Below are 17,850 nucleotides of genomic sequence, written 5' to 3'. Positions count from 1 at the left end.
ACACACCACACATTAAGACTCCATCTCACACACACATGCTCTAGGCGGAGCATTTGTTCCTACCACCCTTCATCCAACCTTACCCGTATGATAAACAATCACCTTTATTTACTTGCATAACATGGACAGATTCCACTTTACTTTAGTAGTCAGCAAACTTATCATCTGTATACCCTTATAAAAAAACGAGTTGGTGATGATGGTGTGCCTTCCATCTTGTAATACAGACCGTATGATCTATATCTGACGGATAGGAAGCAAACTATGATAATTTTACAAAAGATACCCGCACCTCTCTCCACATCATTATCTCTCGCAACCTCATTGCTCAGCAATTAAAAAGGAATAAGTCTCTGGAACAATCTAGCATGCATGGTGGCTGCTACCGCCTGCCGGCGCCGTCCATCCCCATGCCTTCGCCCATTCCGACCACCTGTCACCACCACGCTCCACTCCTCCTCGCCTTATCTCTCATCTTTCATTTTTTCGATGACATTCTCGAGATACCAGTTTTCCGATAAAATTCTCGAGATATCATTAGTTTTTACACATGGGATTACTCCTGCATGGGTCAATCACAACAGGTGTTTTGTAAAAAAATGCATATTGATGTTCGGTGCAATGCACGAGAATCTTGCTTGTAATTATATAACGCAAATCACGAGTAGGAAGTGACATTTTTTTGACACAACCACGTTAACATGGCCACGTAAATCACGAGCAGGAAGGAGAAGGGAAGCGAGCTGTGGAGTAACGTTTTTTTCCACAATTTCTTAGGAAACTGAGTGCAATAATTGAGTAGTTTTGCAAACTACCATTACTACTACACCTAAAACGGTTCAAAACCTATACTCCCTTGCCAGCACGTGCTTCCCACGTGAAATGGTTAGCGTTGCCTGGAGCGTCAGTGCCGCATTAATGCCCGGCCAGAGCGGAGGCGACCTCTCACTGGCGCCGGCTTTGAAGTGGCGCGACGACCGAGAGAGTGCTGCTTCCCGGTGCACGCGACTGCTCCGCGTCGAGACTGGCCATAGGCCCTGTTTGGATCCATGGGTTAGAGTTAGTTTGAGCTAGTTGGGGCTCAAATAGCCCTAAAGTATCCAAGCATGAGGGTTTAAATTGGAGCAAGTTGCACCGAACCCACCAAAAAAAACTATCCCACCCAAGAGGTGCTAACTGGAGATAGTTCTCATTGGGACCACTGAAAAATCACTTTTCTCTCTCCGTGAAGTGCATTTATGGTCAATCTAACCCTGTCACCCAAACACCTCTTTGGCTACAGTTAGTTCAGGGTTAGTCATGAGTTAGTCTAACCTCTAGCTAAGTTAGAGTATCAAACATGAGCAGTATAGGACATGCAAGTTGCTCAAAGCATACAGGCAAATTTGTACGTGAAAGGGTTTTTTTCTTTTTGAAAACGGAACGTGAAAGGAATTTTTTTTAGAATGCTCTTGGCATGTCGCTAACATGTGATAGTTAACCGACCTCAATAGACGACAGAAACGCCAGCCCGCCGCACTTTGATAGATACAAGGAGGGAGAAGCGATACATGCTGCTGGATTACTAGAGATAGGTGTCGCACGGAAGCCAAGAAATATGGTGATAGCGTGGGTTAGCCATGTACTAGTATGATGTAACTACACTGGGCTGCCGTGTTTCGTACTCTTCTAGTCCACTGTGGAGATAATTGGTTAATTTTATATCGCTGAATAATATTAAATATTATGAGTGCAGACGCTCCACCACGAGGTTCCTTGCTCCTTCTCAGTCGTCCGGAATCTATGTTCTTCCACTCTATTTTTTTACATGAGCTTTGTTCATCCTTTTGCCAACACGCGAGACATCTAGCATCAAGGCACACGTGTTATGCAATAATCGTTCCATCTATATGGAGAACACGTGGCACTGGAACTACGAGACGGACATGTACCCAGGAGTGGACGTACGAACCTGAGTAATGTAACATAGTAAGTGGAGTAGAAAGGGACAAATGGTATGAACATGCATGGCATACAGGGTGTGTTTGGTTGCGTTCTTGTCTCAGCATAGTTGTTCCCTCTTCATGCATGCTCAACTCAACACCCCTCTTCATGCATGCTCTCTTCATGCATGCTTCTAGTGTATTTGTGCTAAACTAGTATGGACTCATGCACCCTCCATACACTCTACCAAACACCCAAAAGTAGGTCGAGAAGGGAACTCTTGGGCGGCATCCGTCTCTTACTACGTACTACCACTAAATGTTGTACGTGCAATGCACGGTGATGTTATGGAGTACGTGTCTAAGTACTGTACTACTACTATATTAGTTGGAGGCACATATTAACTTTTATATTTGTTTACGTGTATGCCCCGAGACCTTCCAACTAGACGTGTCTTTCTCTCCAGGTCGCACTTTGTATCGTTCATACAGCTAAGTACTACTACGTATGGTCTCCGACCCAGAAGTGGGAGAAGTGGAGACGCTCTACCACGCTGTTTTTTTACGCTGGGCTCTACCACGATGTTCATGTCCCACTCCTTTCGCTGACGTGTGGGATATCCAGCACGTGCCGTGTTTGGCACCCTTCGTCGTAAGAGTTGAAACGCTAGCATTCATCAGAAATAAAAAAAATTATAAATCGGCAGTGATACTATTTTTTTGCGAACCAATCAGCAGTGATACTACCATGCGGTTTCCTTGCGCCTCAATATCGGAAAGAATACTTCTGTTCGCCAACATGTGGGACGTCGACCATCCTGGTCCACTTGCCATGCACGCAGAACTCCAAGGGAGAGTCACCCAGGTCGTCGTGCCACAGTAACAATGACTAATGAGCCGTCAAATCATAGGCCCACTTCCCACTTTGAAGTTGCTCGGACGAAGGAACCATTATGACTTCGTTTAATTCCGCTTCTTGAAGAAAACTACTGTACCAGCAGTACTGCTAGCTACAATATTTACTACAACAGAGGCCTCCTTTCGTTCATAGGATAGGAATATGAAAATCATAGGAAGTGAGATGACATGCATCTCAATTCCTATAGAGAAAGAGATGCCATTTGATGCATAGGATAGGAATTTTTCCACTTAGTCTAGGCTAATGTACTGGTAATTTGCTCTAAAAACTACAGTAGTAACTAGTAGTATTGGTACATGCTCGTACTCAGACACAGACACACACACTAACTAGTACTCCTAGTACTACTACTTCTCACATGCTGGCCAGACGCCGTCGTTCTCCTTCCCGGCTTTGTCGGCGACACCCCACCGTGCTTGGATCTCCGCCGACCTCTCCGCAGCAGCGCGTGCGTCCTTTTCTTTCTTGCGGCGGCGGGCCTCTCTTTTCTTGAGTGCTTTCTTACTTTTCCGCTCCCTCTGTGCGGCTTTGGCCGCCTCTTGCTCTACCACGCATTCGGCCTTGGCATCTTCAAATTCCTCCCACATAGTTGTGAGGTCACGAGCGGTGATGAACTCGGCACGGCGGGATTCCATCGCTTCCCTACCATTTTGTGTGCGTTCATGGGTGGCGAGGAACTCGGCGCGGCGGGATGCCATCGCTGCCTTACCGGTTAGTGTGTGGCACAGTGGCATGAACGACGCTTGGTGAGAGCTCTGGGGTGGAGTGGCCGGACAACCGTATAGTGCATTGGTTTGTCAAGAGCTCAAGGACAGAAGACGGAGAAAATTAAGATTCCCCTTCAATCCTGGTCATTTATTACCGAGTAAAATGCATTGGCGGTCATCGAACTTGTCTTGATAGCTCAGTTTGATCATTGTATACGAGATATGGTGATTATACGGTCGATGGCTCAGCGTATAGCTCCGTATTTGTATGGTTGACCAGTCAAATAGTCTGCATACGCCTGAAACGGTCACCGTCTCTCCAGAATGTCAATGCCGCATTCACTGGAGTTAACTACAGGTGCAATTGGTGTGTCACTGATATGCGGGCCAGACGCTCGTTGGGCCCACATGTCAGTCACCCAAACACATCTGCAGTTAAGTCACTGAAGCAGCGTCCGCATTCACGCCCGACGAACCTACTCCGGCGCTAGTTGTCCATCCGTCTGCCGCGGCTCATTGCCATTCGCCCGCTATATTAACTTGAGCCCCAGCTCCCAGCCATAGCCAAAGACCCACACTTATTCTCCTCCGGTCCCTTCCTTCTGTCGGCACCACTTCAACCATGGCCTCGTGGCGCTACGAAGCTCTCTTGGATGCACTATCGCAGGAGCAGACGAGGGACATCGGTGGATCCACTCCGGGCGCGCTCCAAATCTCTCTTCGACGTACTGTCGCAGGAGCAAACGAAGGAGATCGCCGACACCCGCCGGGCCGGCCTCCGCCGCCACGACCACAAAGCCGGCGCGCGTGCGCGGGCGCAACCGGCAGCGAGGAAGAGTAGTACACGGTAGGTCGCCGCCGCTCTGGTCCCGGGAAGGCCACCGCTACTCCACTCAGTCAACGCCAAGCTTGGTGGGGTAAACATCAGCGGCCAATTAGCCGCTTGACGGCGACGTGGAGGCGGAAATCTTCATAACCTTGTGCTCCGGCCGGAGGAGGAGGTTATCGAGGCGGATGAGAAGGAGGCAAAGGCAATGGCCGGCTTTCTCGGGTTCATGGCCGGACTTGGTGGTCGGGCGCCGACAATCGTTTAGATTAGGTTTACAGTAGGTTTAGTACGGTTTGTGCGAAATATGTAATGAATTTCGTCCAGTTTGTAGAAAAAGTTTTCGAAATGTAATGAATTTCATCCGGTTAATTTGAAATTTGCTTTGTTTGCACGAATTTCGTTCGGTTAGTTCATATAGTTGTCGAAAGGTATGCGGGCAGCATCGGATGGCATCCATCAGTGTCCTCGGACTGATGCCGGTGTAAATTTGTTGGCCAGCGCTGGAAATGCCCTAACTATCATGCTATAATCGCTAACAATCCTCCATTATTTGGTAGGGAACAGTTATTCCTCGATCAAAATCAGATCCGCGGTGTTTCGCACTCCTCCCGCGTACGAGTGTAAAATCTTGCTTACATAAAAATGGAGCAAGTGGACGACACTTTAGCACATCATATCACTCGAACTAGCCCGCCTAACAAGCGGGAAAGCACCGCCCTCATCATTTTGTTCTGGATTTCTATCGATCAATCGCGCGAAAATGTTACGCTTCGCAAGTTCTAAAGGAAAAGGCGGCACACTTACGACTCGTATGCGTCGCAACCCCGATAGTCCGGCTCGCATGCCGCTCACCAAAGGGGACACGCGTTGTCTTGCAATTTCACTAAAATGTGGGACCGTAATTGAATAAACCGTCGATATCCGAAATCTAATCGCTCGGCGGGCGTTGGCTGAGAAGAGAGAAACGGGGGAGGGAGAAGAGATCGCCCGCCCGCCGCGCACGGACTCCAAGAAATATATGGTGATAATGTGAGGTGGGCCATGCTAGAGCCCGGACCGCTTCCGGAGCACGCTCTCACCGCCCTGGCCCCTCAAGATGCCAGCTGCCCGCTGCATGCATAGCAAGTAGTCCCCACTTATGTGGAGGAGAGAGAGGCATTGACAAAGTCAAGGAGTAACAGTGGAGACAATAGCTTTCATCAAAAATAAACAATGAATACTCGTTGCTCGTCCTCTATATCAGAAAGAATACTTTCATTCGCCGACATGTGGGACATCGACCATCCTGGTCCACCTTCCATGCACAAAATTATCCTGGTCTACCCCGGGCGTATCGCAGGCCCAACCTTTCCCACCGTAAGTTGTTCGGACGAAGGAACCATCATGACTTCATTGAATTCCGCTTCTTCAAGAAAACTTACTGTACTCGCAATACTGCTACCACACGCGAAGACTGGACGACACTGTACCACGTCATATCACTGAAACCCACTAGGCCAAACTAGCCCGCCTAGGTCATCTATTTTGGAACGGAGGGAGTACGTCTCTACGCTGCTATGATTTTGTGTTGCACGTTCTCTGTACTTTTGCTACGATTTTCCTACCCTATGAACCAAATGAGGCCTGAATGTATGTCGACTATTGTCTGATTGATCGCGAAGCCTACAATTTTAGGAGCTAGGGCTATTGGTCGATTGACGAGGGATAAGTATAAGCATACCACGAGCTCATCAACCCCAACGTTTCTCTTCGGTGAGTGTTTTGCAAGTACTATAGCTCGCACAGTAGCTAGCCTACTAACACCAAGAATTATCAAACAAGCCCTGCTGATATGATAAACAGTTCAAACTTACATCTAAGCATGTCATATATTACATCAAAAGCTGGTGAGGATACATCTGTTTCCATAACTCGGAGAGGGTTCGCATGATTCATCGCATGATTTACTATCAAACAAAAGTAGCAAGATCCGCCCACACAAGACATTGCACTAGTCCTAAGATGGTTTGATCACACGCATTGTTCTGGTAATTAAACACAAGGCAATGCAAACTACACTGAAGGATTAGCGCGGCCAACTATTTCTTGTCGTCGATCTCTCGGGCAATGACCACAGCACGGACAGCGGCATGGGAATCGATTTCTGGGGCGATGTCCACAGGACTGACCGCGACATCGGAATCGATCTCTGGGGCGATGTCCACAGGATGGACAGCGGTATCGGAATCGATCTCTGGGGCGATGCCAACAGGACGTGCCACAACATCGGAATCATCAAGGACAACCGCCGGCACCTGCACAACACTAACATATTAGCAAGCACATTGCAAATAATCAAAAAGCAAGAGCATTGCAAATAATCAAAAACCACAACTATGGTAATAAGCCATTATTTTTTACCTTGTGCAGCTCACCGGGGGATCTCATCTCTCTGGGGGCCATCTCCTCGTCCTCGATGGGGTCCATCACCTTGCCAGGGGAATACTGCTTCTCAACGGCGACTATCTCCTCAAACTCAGTCTTGAGCCTCACATAGGTGGCAATCAGAGCTCCTGGGGTAGGCACAGTGGGGCCCTTGCTATTCTTCCAACTTTCTTTGAGGAGTTCGTCCGCCAACGTCCTCAACTCTTTGGCCAGTGCTTGTTTGTTGGAGTTCTTCGCCTCCATGGGTTGGCCTGCCAACATGGTCAACTCATTGGTCGGTGCTCGCTTCCTGGAGATCGCTGTCTCCAGTGGGTTGTCCGCTGGCAACTCTTTGCCTAGTGCTCCAGGATCCATCAATGAACTGACAAACAAAAAACAATCGAAAGGAAACCACAATTGCAATGAAAACGGGAAAAGAATGGGATGTGAGAATCGGTCAGTGCTTCGCAAAAAGAAGATTATTGGAATGAAAATATAGCAGCATAACAGATTCGCCCACCTTTCCTTCATCGGTAGAGAAGAAAAATGGCAGAAGTGAGTAGCCTGGAGTGAGGTTTTCTTCAAGAAAGGGAAGAAAGGGCTTGAACGAGCGTTCCAATGAAATGATGGTTGCTTCGTCCAGTCCAACTTGGAGGCCACCTTGCCACTGCTGGTAAATGTATGGGTTTTGTGATATGATGGGTCATGACGGCCACACCGGGGTGACAGGTGAGTCTCGACTGTAGCACCTCGCTGCGATTTGGTGGATGGCACGCGGGCCCGGATGCTTTGAAATGGCATTAACTTGATTTTAGTCTCTTTAGTATTTGGATCCAAGCATGGATGAGGCTAACAAGTTTTAGTCCCACTACTTTTAGTCATGAGACTAAAACGTATCAAAGCACTCTCTCAATATTGTGCATCGCGACCAAGGCGGAGAGGAAAACGAGAGAACTACGTAATTAATGCATGAGTTTAATTAGGGTAGTTTTGTAAAGTACTAGATACATTCCTCCAATCGTAAAATCCCTTGGTTCATGAGATTTGAGATTTTAGCCCTATAAACGGTAGGGGAGGGGTTACTGCACACGGTGTAGTCTAGTCACTCGTTTTTTTTGAACCGAAGTCTAGTCACTTGTTGAAATCTCTAGAAAGGCAAATACTCCTTTCCGGTTTACAGGTCTATACTACTCCCTCCGTCTGGGTGTGTAAGTCATCTTACGAAAACCAAATAGTCCCAAAACACTTAGGCGCGGTGCATTAACTTCTACCTTGTTTCTTGTTTCTTGACATACGTATCAACCAATAAGAGATGAGAGGTGTGCATGCTTTTAATGACTTGCAATGGCTAGTTCATTGCATGGAATGCTATTAATTAGCAAATAAACATTGGTGACCCTAGGAGGAAACGGTGCTAAGCGCATGGACCTATGCAGAATGAGTATCAACCAATGGATAATGCAGTTTAATTGTTAAACAATAGCAATTTTGTCTCATGCAAGAGCCTGGCTAGTACTCCAAGGAACCAAACCACGCGAGCGTTCGCAACTGCCACGTTCGGTTTTCACTTGGCTCTTCGCCTCTTTGAGAAGACGAACAATGATGTTACTCCTACTTCTATAGTACCGAATCCACTGCTGCATGTCCGTCCACCTCGTGCGGGAGGGATAGCGTGTAGTGAAAGCTTCTACTTACTGCTCCTGCCTTTGCTTCCATGACAGGTGGGCCCAACAGGTGGTTGGCCCACCTGTCATGCAGCCAAAGGCAGGTGTAGTTAAGGCACCGGAGCTCAGTCCACGAGGGAGAGGGCGTCGTAGTAATCAAATTTCTCGGGCTTGTACGAGTTGACGCGACACATCAAAGCACTGCATTCGATAAAACTCTTTTTACACATTTCAAATGGGCTACTTCGTATGTAGGAGTAGACATATTCTGCTTCGTATGTACTCCCTCCGTTCCAAAATATAAGTCTTTTTAGAGATTTCACTATGAAATGGAGTACATACAAAACAAAATGAGTGAATCTACACTCTAAAATGTGTCTATATACATCCGTATGTAGTTTGTAGTGGAATCCTTAAAAAGACATACATTTAGGAACGGAGGGAGTAGTCAGTTGTTGCAATCTCTGAAAAGACTTATATTTGGAAACGGAGGGAGTACAATGCATGCATGCATGCCGTGACTTTCCTTTTGATACTTGCATGTGTTATTTGATTCACCTTGCCAAATTTTGACTATAAATTTAACTAACCAAATTTTCATGCATGTCACAAAAAATCATGGGGCTGTTTGGATTGTGACTATGTTTGTCTTATGTTGCCACATTATTTTTCCCACACTTGCCACACTTGCCTAACCTGAGTTGCTCAAATTATTAGACACACTTTGGCTTGCCTAAGGAATCTTGCCACAATTTTTGTGTCTATGACATGTGGGGTTCACTGCTAATAAAAAAATTCGTGTCTTAGGTGTGGCTAATAAAAAAGACTTATATTTAGGAATGGAGGGAGTAGAAAATATAAATAATAATGCATGTTGGGGAAACCCACGTTTCCGCTAATTTTAGCCGTGGGCTTGTTCAAAATTTTTACGAGGGGGTGGTTGTTCATTTAATGGAGGGACTTGTAGTACTACCAGACTTGAACGATACAAAGTGCGACCTGGCACACCGTAACACTACTTGGAACAAGCGGGTAGCTATCTCAAAAAACAATCAACAACTAAAAAAACTGCGACTTGGCATGTAATATAGTACACAATTTTAAACGATTGTTTTGATGGAGCGCAAAAGGATAACTACCCCACTACTTATATATAGGCCGGAGCCTCTGCACTTGCTTGCTAGGGCTGCTCTATTCACACACTCTCATCCTCTCCAGATCTAAACAAGATAGGGATAGTAATCCTGTCTTTCCCCCTTCAAAAAACACTGGCTTTCTATCCTCACCGCTGGTTACAAATCCGGACATATCCCCCTCTGCCGGTGAAGGAGAGGAGGGGCAGCGTTTAGGCCGTCGTCGATAGCGAGGGAGGAGACCCATTGCCGGCCGCACCGTTATCTCTAGCTGAGCGCCAATGCGGGAGGTCCTCGGATCCCTTCGTCGTTGCCTGTGGGCGGATCCGGCCTCCCGCCGCCCACCTATCCACATCCCGACGACCTTCAAGTATATCTTCGTTCGAAACCGCCTTAGCTCTACTTCCCCAACTCGCTACATCGCTGCATGTGCATCATTTTCTACCTCTCAGCCCCTCTCGATCGGATGGTCCAACGTCACCTTTTTTTTCTTCTATTGTTAGAGGTAAAGCTACTTCATGGAGTCGAATCTTGTACTCCCTTCGTCCGAAAATACTTGTCATTGAAATAAAGTGGGGGTGGGGGAATTTAGTATGTACATCGGACTTGGTACGAACAGGAAGGAAAGGGGATGAAAGTAGTATAGACTGGTCATCCAACCGGTCTCTTGGTCGAAAAGGGAAATATAGGGGTAACGTTGTACACAGTGGTATGTCCAGGACTAGATTTGCTATCCACACATAGGAGTAGGTGGCTAGAGTGAACAAAAATGGGACCAACCTAGATATGTTTCTTGGATGTTTGTTTCTCGGGGCAACAAACTATGAATCACCACTTTATGCCCCTGTTTATGTACATGGTGTTGTACTGCTGGTGCACCCACTGTCCCATGCCCTTATACCAAATATTTAGGCTCCGGTCGGAATAAAGGGGCAGAAAACATAGGTCTTGATGAAAATAGAGGAATAGGAAAGGAATGTAGGTATAAAACTATGGAACAGCGAACCGGAGGAAACTCTCAAGAGAATGTGTTCAGATGGACTACGAAATGTACATATTTGTTTTTTTAGAGTAGCATGCTTGGCAGTATGAGATGCTATTTGTTTATTCAACTGCACAGTGACTACTCTTGTCCTCACCTCACGTACCACACATAGGTTGATTTTTTATTCCAGCAAACACAACACAACAACCTGTCTAACGCATGGCAGCGAGCGCCTGCCTCGGGCTTCCGCCCAAAAAATGAGTAGCGCGTGGATGTTTCTAATCCGATGGAATCAGTACTACCAGACCAGCTTTCCTATGAAACACTGTTCACCTATCCCATGTTCCGAACGGTTGGAAGGGAAAGAATACGGTAGGAATTGTGTTCCTACGAAAATCCTACACCAAACCTGTGAACCGAACGCAGCCTTAACTGTTCTTAATATAATGTCCGTGGTAAAAATGAAGCCATGCCACTGTTTTTGCCTGTAATTGTTTGAGACTCTTACAAGTTTAGCCAAATGTTTTTGCCTGTAATTGTTTGAGACTCTGACTATTTCCTCTATGCCTTTTTGTGCAAACAAGGATATCCAATTCACCTAGTTGCTGTTGTGACCTTTTGGTGCACTTCACAAAACTCTTGTTAAAAGAAGTGACTTTTGTGTTGTTTAACTGGAATGTCAGATGGAACAGTTGGTTCATTTTGGTGGAAGTGCACAAAGGGAGATCTGTGTTCCAATCCTCATCATCCATATTGGCGCCATAACCTTCCTTTAGGTAAGAATGATATTTAATGCATGTGTTCATCTCTATTTTCCGACTGCCATGAGAAAATAATGTTGTTTTTTACTAGTACACTTGTACTCCCTCTCTGACAAAACCAATTCTGAATTAGAAGGCCAATCATGTACTTGGTTTCACCAACTGGTGAGGAGAAAGAGGAACATAGCATGAAGAGGAAGAAGAAGAATAATAAACAATGCCAAGGCGATCTTGCTGAAGCCAGAGGCCTCAGTCGAGGCTATTCAAGGGCTCCGGCAACGACTACCTTACATGTGAGACGATCCTCCAGGGAGCCCTTCCACTTCTGTTGTCTCACTTAATTAATTAGGAGCACTTAAGTACCACTCATTTATTACTGCCTAATTTTCCTGTTGGAGTTAAACAAATCTTTAGTAGGACCCTATGCTGAATCATGTACGTGTGAATGTTTGTCTATGGAGGTGAATCATGTGGTGGAGCAGGGAGGGAATATTATTAGTGTCATGACATAATAATGCTATTGTTTTGCATGTCAATTTATTGCCATTGGTTCAATGAGGCAATGTTTTGCGTATTGTCCATCATGAATTTGATGCTACTGTTTGAGTAATATGCTAATGTCTTCCTATCCTTTCTCACTAAGCTAATGAAGGTTTCACCTTGTTCCTACTTGTGCAAACAGGGATCATGTTGTGCCAATCATACATTTTAGTGGAACTACACAAGACAATACAATGAACTGTATCCCACCCAGTGCTTTAACTCTGTTGGAAGTTCTTGATAATCTTTCGATATAATCTCAGCACTGGTAAACAAGAGTGATTTCAACCATACATTTGAAGTGCACAAAAATATATACTATTGTGTGATTCCAGTGAGTGCTTTATCATCTCTTATGGGACTACATGAATAAGTTTTTTTCTCAGGTTGGTACGGGCCTAAGGCCTTCATCCATATTAGTTTGTTGTCATCTCTATTTGTATCGTGCTACTGTCATGAGAAACTCCTTTATCTTTGCACTTTTAAGTTTTGCAACCTATGATAAATGGCAATGCTTTGAGTGTTGAGTTGAGCTAATTGGCACTGATTAAATAAACTAATACCTCTCTTTAAGCAAGACTACTATGTTACTAACGTTACCCATTAAGATAATGAGGGTGCTTCTATTTGTTAGTGTATGTTTCATCAACTAGTCCCACTATTACAGTAATCTCACTCTCTCAATATATGTGCCAATAGGGATGCTCGATTTTGGTGGAACTGCACAAAAACTTTGGGTGCTTCATTGCCTCGACAGCTTCCGTCCTTTCCTGTCACTCGCTAATCTCCACTTGCTTTCTTCCTTTGCTGTTAGTCGCTTGGCTTATCTCGGCTTCCAGTCAAAGGAAATAGTAATTGATATGCTACCTCATACAGGTTGGTACTGGTCTTTATCCTGATTATTGTGCATGTCATATGTTTTGGTAATTTGGTATTGTGCTACTGTTTGCCGATTTCATAAAGGAGTAATTTGGAGCCTGAACTCGCAGGCAAATCATTACATCGGGTGATTTCAGTAGAACTGCACAAAATGATCAGATGGACAGGTACTTATGCTGCTGCTATGTACTCCAAAGTTCACTCAGACAAGCATCAATGTTGACAAGAAGGGCCTATATTCATTCGAGTATCAACCGGCGTCAACCAATTGTCAAACTCCAAGTATTAGGAGAGTGAACGCCAAAAATATTGCTTGGTGCATAGCCCAGAAAAACGCAGTCCAGTCTTTGGTCCCAACTTGTGCCTTTTGGTTATCGGCACATATGGTAGCAAACTATATGGCATGGAGTCTAAAGATTCCAAACAAGTTGGTTGACGCGTATATTCATCTGGGACTTAATCAGTCTGCATGCCAAGGATGCTCCATTTTAGTTGAACTGCACAAAAAAATTTGGGTGGTTCATTTTCTCAGCCGCCTCCTTTCTCGTCTGCAATGTAGAATTTTGGCGAGATACATGACCAAGATGAGACAGTAAACTAGTTGGATGAAAGTAGTGGCCAAGTTTCTCAAACCTCCGTCGGCACGAGGCCACTATTTGAGGATAAACCTACAAGCAAAGTTCATATTGTCTGTGCTGCCTCTTATCTACTCAAAAGTTTACTCGTACAAGAACTAATTTTAGCAAGAAGTACCTCTGATTGAACATCATTTACCAGTCTGTACCCTAGGTAATTAAAGTTCATATGGATCATATTGGCTGTGATCTCAATCATTTGGATGCATAAACATACTGAACATGTGTATATCTGAATCTTTTTGTGAATTATGTATGAATATTGTCGTGTGATCTATCAATCATTTGGATGCATAGATATGTTGAGCTTGTGTATATATGAATCTTTTGAGTTGTTGATAGTGAATGTTGGCTATGAATATGAACATGTCCTGTGAACCTGAGTTTGATATGAATTGCAACAGAACCAGTTATAAGCCTTCTCCTCCTCTCAATCTGCGACTCCACTGCCACGTTTTCCCATCTCTGAGTCGTTCCCGTCCGGGGCCTCACCGTCGTCCACCGCCTCGCTGTGTTCAGTGCGGCGTGGTCAACAAACAAGAGTCATCAGAAGAGGACTGTACGTGGAGAGCCTGACGGCTGGGACCCACGAGGTCCATGGTCGCACGCAAGGATAGTTCCTCCTTATTAAGCTGAAAAAATTGTTTCCTCCACCTGACAGCTAGGACCCACTGGTTGTATCTTCGCACATAAGGAAGTGCCTCCTTGTTTTGCAAAAAAAATTATTTATACCGTTGACAGCTGGAACCCGTCAGACTTGGTGACTGACTTGTGGGCTTGCTAACCGGGCGTGTACGCACAGCTTTGTCAACTTAATCAACAAATGGTTCTAGAAGCTGGACCGTTGGATGTTAATCCAACAACCGTGCTCCTTCTTCAACCTCTGTTCTTGCTCCTGTCTCCCGTGGGCGGCACCGCGGCTGTGCTGCCGCGCACCCGAACCAGTGAAGTTTCCCACTCCTCTCCATCTGCGACTCCACTACCCCATCTTCCCCATATCCGGGTCGTTCCAGTCTGGGTGCGCTCGGCACAGTGTGGTCAACATGGTCAACAACCGAGAGTCATCGGAAGATGACTGTACGTGAGGCTGACAGTGGGGACGCAACACGCCCATGGACGCATGCATGCAACGGAACGCGGCGAGGTCAACATGGTCAAGGAACGACGTCCATCTGAAGTATACTATACGTGGAGAGTCTCAGCTGGGTCCACGGCCGCAGCAAGTAAGTGCCTCCTTATTATGCGGAAAATAATGATTCCTCCAACTGACAGCAGGGTCCCACTGGACGGGCCACCGTATTTTGTGAAAAAAAATGTGTGCCCCTGACTGCTGGGACCCACCTGACGGGCCACCGTATTTCGCTAAAAAAACGTCCCCCCGCTTTCAGCTCAGACCCAACGGAAGTGCCTCCTTATTACGCACAAAAAGAATGAATACTCCCCCTGCTAGCTGGGACCCACGTTGGTGGGAGGCTGACTTGTGGGCCTACTAAGTTGACAGGGACAAAGGGCTTTGTCAACTTAGTCAATATGAATGATTCTAGCTCCAGTGACCGTACGATGTCCATCCAACGGCCCTAGTGCTTCTTCAACCTCTGGTCTTCTTGCTCCAGCCGCCCAAACCAGCGCCGGTTGTGCCTCATGCTCCTGCCTCCCGTGGCCGGCTGTGCTACCGCGGAGGACTCACTGCCCCCTACTATTCCCACCGCTGGCCAGGCCCTGCGGCGACAGCAGCCTCACACCGCAGCCGAACCAGTGAACCCTCGTACTCCTCTCCGCGCGGGCTTCCATTGCTGCGTCTTCCCCGGCTCCGCATTGTCCCCTTTCTAGGGCTCGCCGCCGTCCACCGCCGTGGTGCTCTCCGAGCGGCGTGGTCAACATGGTCATGGAACGACTTCCATCGGAAGAGTACTGTACGTGGAGAGGCTGATAGCTGGGTCCACGGCCACAACCCAGTTTTTGTGTGATTTGCCAAGTAAGTCGCTTTGTCAGGCTTGTTGGGCTGCAAATCTTTCAAGACGAGGAGAGCTTTCATTCGGCTGGCCGAGAAAATGTCCCATCAGTAATGAGAAATGGGTTGTACATTTTTAAAACACATCAAAGCGGCAATTAGTTTCAAATATCTTTTTTTCATTTCGAGATTTGAAATTACATTAATTTTTATGCGTGGAGAATTTGTTGGATTTTATATTGATATACATTTAGATTTAAATTCAGTTTGAATGTGAGTCGAAATTTCGGGATTAAAAACAGTTCGGACTGCACCGAAATATGCAAAATTTCGTATAATTTTTTAACCGTGGCCACAATATGGGCAGTAATGCTAACAAAAAGAATATGGGCTCCAAACAAAACCTTAAGAATTAGAAAATGGGTTGTAAATTATTAGAAATAATGGTAGATGGGTTGTATGCTATTTTCCACAGATTTTAGGCTTTCCTAAAAAAGGTTGACGCACAAGCAGTGACTGTTGGATGGCCATCCAACAGCCGTCGTGCTTCTTCAATCCCTGCTCTTCCTGCTCCAGCCGCTCAAACAAGCGTCGGTGGGACTGCCTGCTCCCTCCTCCCCGCGGCCGGCTGTGCTGCCGCGCAGGCCTCACCACCCCACCGTACTCCCATCGCTGGCCTAGCCATCCCTCTACTCACCCACACCTGCTGTTATTCTCCGGCGACGACAGATGAACTAGTAAACCCTCGTTCAGTCGTACTCCCCTCCGCGTGGGAAACAACTGCTGAGTCTTCCCTGCCTCTGTGTCGTTCCCTTCCTAGGCCTCGCCGTCGTCCACCGCCCTGGTGCTCTCGGCGCGGCCTGGTCAACATGGTTAACGACCGACATGCATCTGAAGTGGATTGTACGTGGAGAGGCCGACCGCTGGGTCCACGGCCGCACGCAAGGAAATGCCTCCTTATTACGTGCAAAATAATGATTCCTCCACCTGACATCGGGGACCCACCGAAAGGGCCTTAGTATTTCGTGAAAAAACGTTACCGCCGCTGACAGCTCAGACCCACCAGCTATATCTTCGCACACAAGGAAGTGCCTCCTTATTACGCACAAAAAGAATGAATACTCCCCCTATTAGCTGGGACCCAGTATAGTGGCAGGCTGACTTGTGGGCCTACTAAGTTGACGGGGACGGAGGACTTTGTCAACTTAGTTAATATGCACGATTCTAGCTCCAGTGACCGTACGATGTTCATCCAACGGCCGTAGTGCTTCTTCAACCTCTGGTTTTCTTGCTCCAGCCGCCCAAACCAGCGCCGGTCGTGCCTCGTGCTCCTGCCTCCCGTGGCCGGCTGCGATGCGGCGGAGGCCTCACCGCCCCCTACTACTCCCACCGCTGGCCAGGCCATCCCTCTACTCACCCACACCCCCTGTTATTCTGTGGCAACGACAGCCTCACACCGCAGTGAACCAGTGAACCCTCGTACTCCTCTACGCGTGGGCATCCACTGCCGCGTCTTCCCCGTCTCCGCGTCGTCCCCTTCCTAGGCCCCGCCGTCGTCCACCGCCCTGGTGCTCTCGGCGCGATGTGGTCAACATGGTCAAGGAACGACTTCCATCGGACGTGGACTGTACGTGGAGAGGCTGGCAGCTGGGTCCACGGCCGCAGCAAGGAAGTGCCTCCTTATTACGCGCAAAATAATTATTCCTCCACCTGACAGCGGGGACCCACCGGACGGGCCACCATATTTCGTGAAAAAAACGTTTCCCCCCTGACTGCTGGGACCCACCAGCTACAGCTTCACACGCAAGGAAGTGCGTCTGAAAAAAAAATGATTCGCCCCCCTGACTGTTGGGACCCACCAGCTACATCTTCGCACGCAAGGAAGTGCCTGACAGTCGGGACCCACTTGGTCGAAGCGTACGTAACATTGTCATTCTGGTCGCAAACGTGTATGTACATACTGGTCGATGTAGAGGCGCGCATGTGTCGTAGATGTAAAGGCGCGCACGTGTCGTAGTAGAGGTGCACACGTAGAATGTATACGTACGTAGAGCAGCGAGGGTGCAAGAAAGAAAATACGGCCACATACATACATACGGGCAGGGTCTCTAACGCCTACTCGCGCATGTGTACATGGCTGGGTCGGAACGGAGAAACAGCGTCATCGTCGTGTTCATGGGGAGCCAACCGGCTGGGTCGGAACGGAATGTGTGGTTGTGTTCATCGGGAGGGCTTGGACGGAACAGGCGATGGAAACGAGGCATGGCGTACCGCACAACAGAGGAAACGGCCTTGTGTCCGACCGGCCACATTCGAAACGGGGTCATGTTGATTGGGAGGGGCCTGGCGTACCGCAAAACGGAGGAAACGGACCTCCTACGGTCGAAACGGGGGTCCTGTTGATCGGGAGGGGTGTGGCGTACCGCAAAACGGACGAAACGGACCTCCTACGGTCGAAACGGGGGTCCTGTTCATCGGGAGGGGTGTGGCGTACCGCAAAACGGACGAAACGGACTTGTGTT

The sequence above is a fragment of the Triticum aestivum genome, chromosome 3B (assembly GCF_018294505.1).
Source record: "Triticum aestivum cultivar Chinese Spring chromosome 3B, IWGSC CS RefSeq v2.1, whole genome shotgun sequence".
Classification (NCBI taxonomy): domain Eukaryota; kingdom Viridiplantae; phylum Streptophyta; class Magnoliopsida; order Poales; family Poaceae; genus Triticum; species Triticum aestivum.
This window is presented reverse-complemented; position numbering follows the sequence as displayed.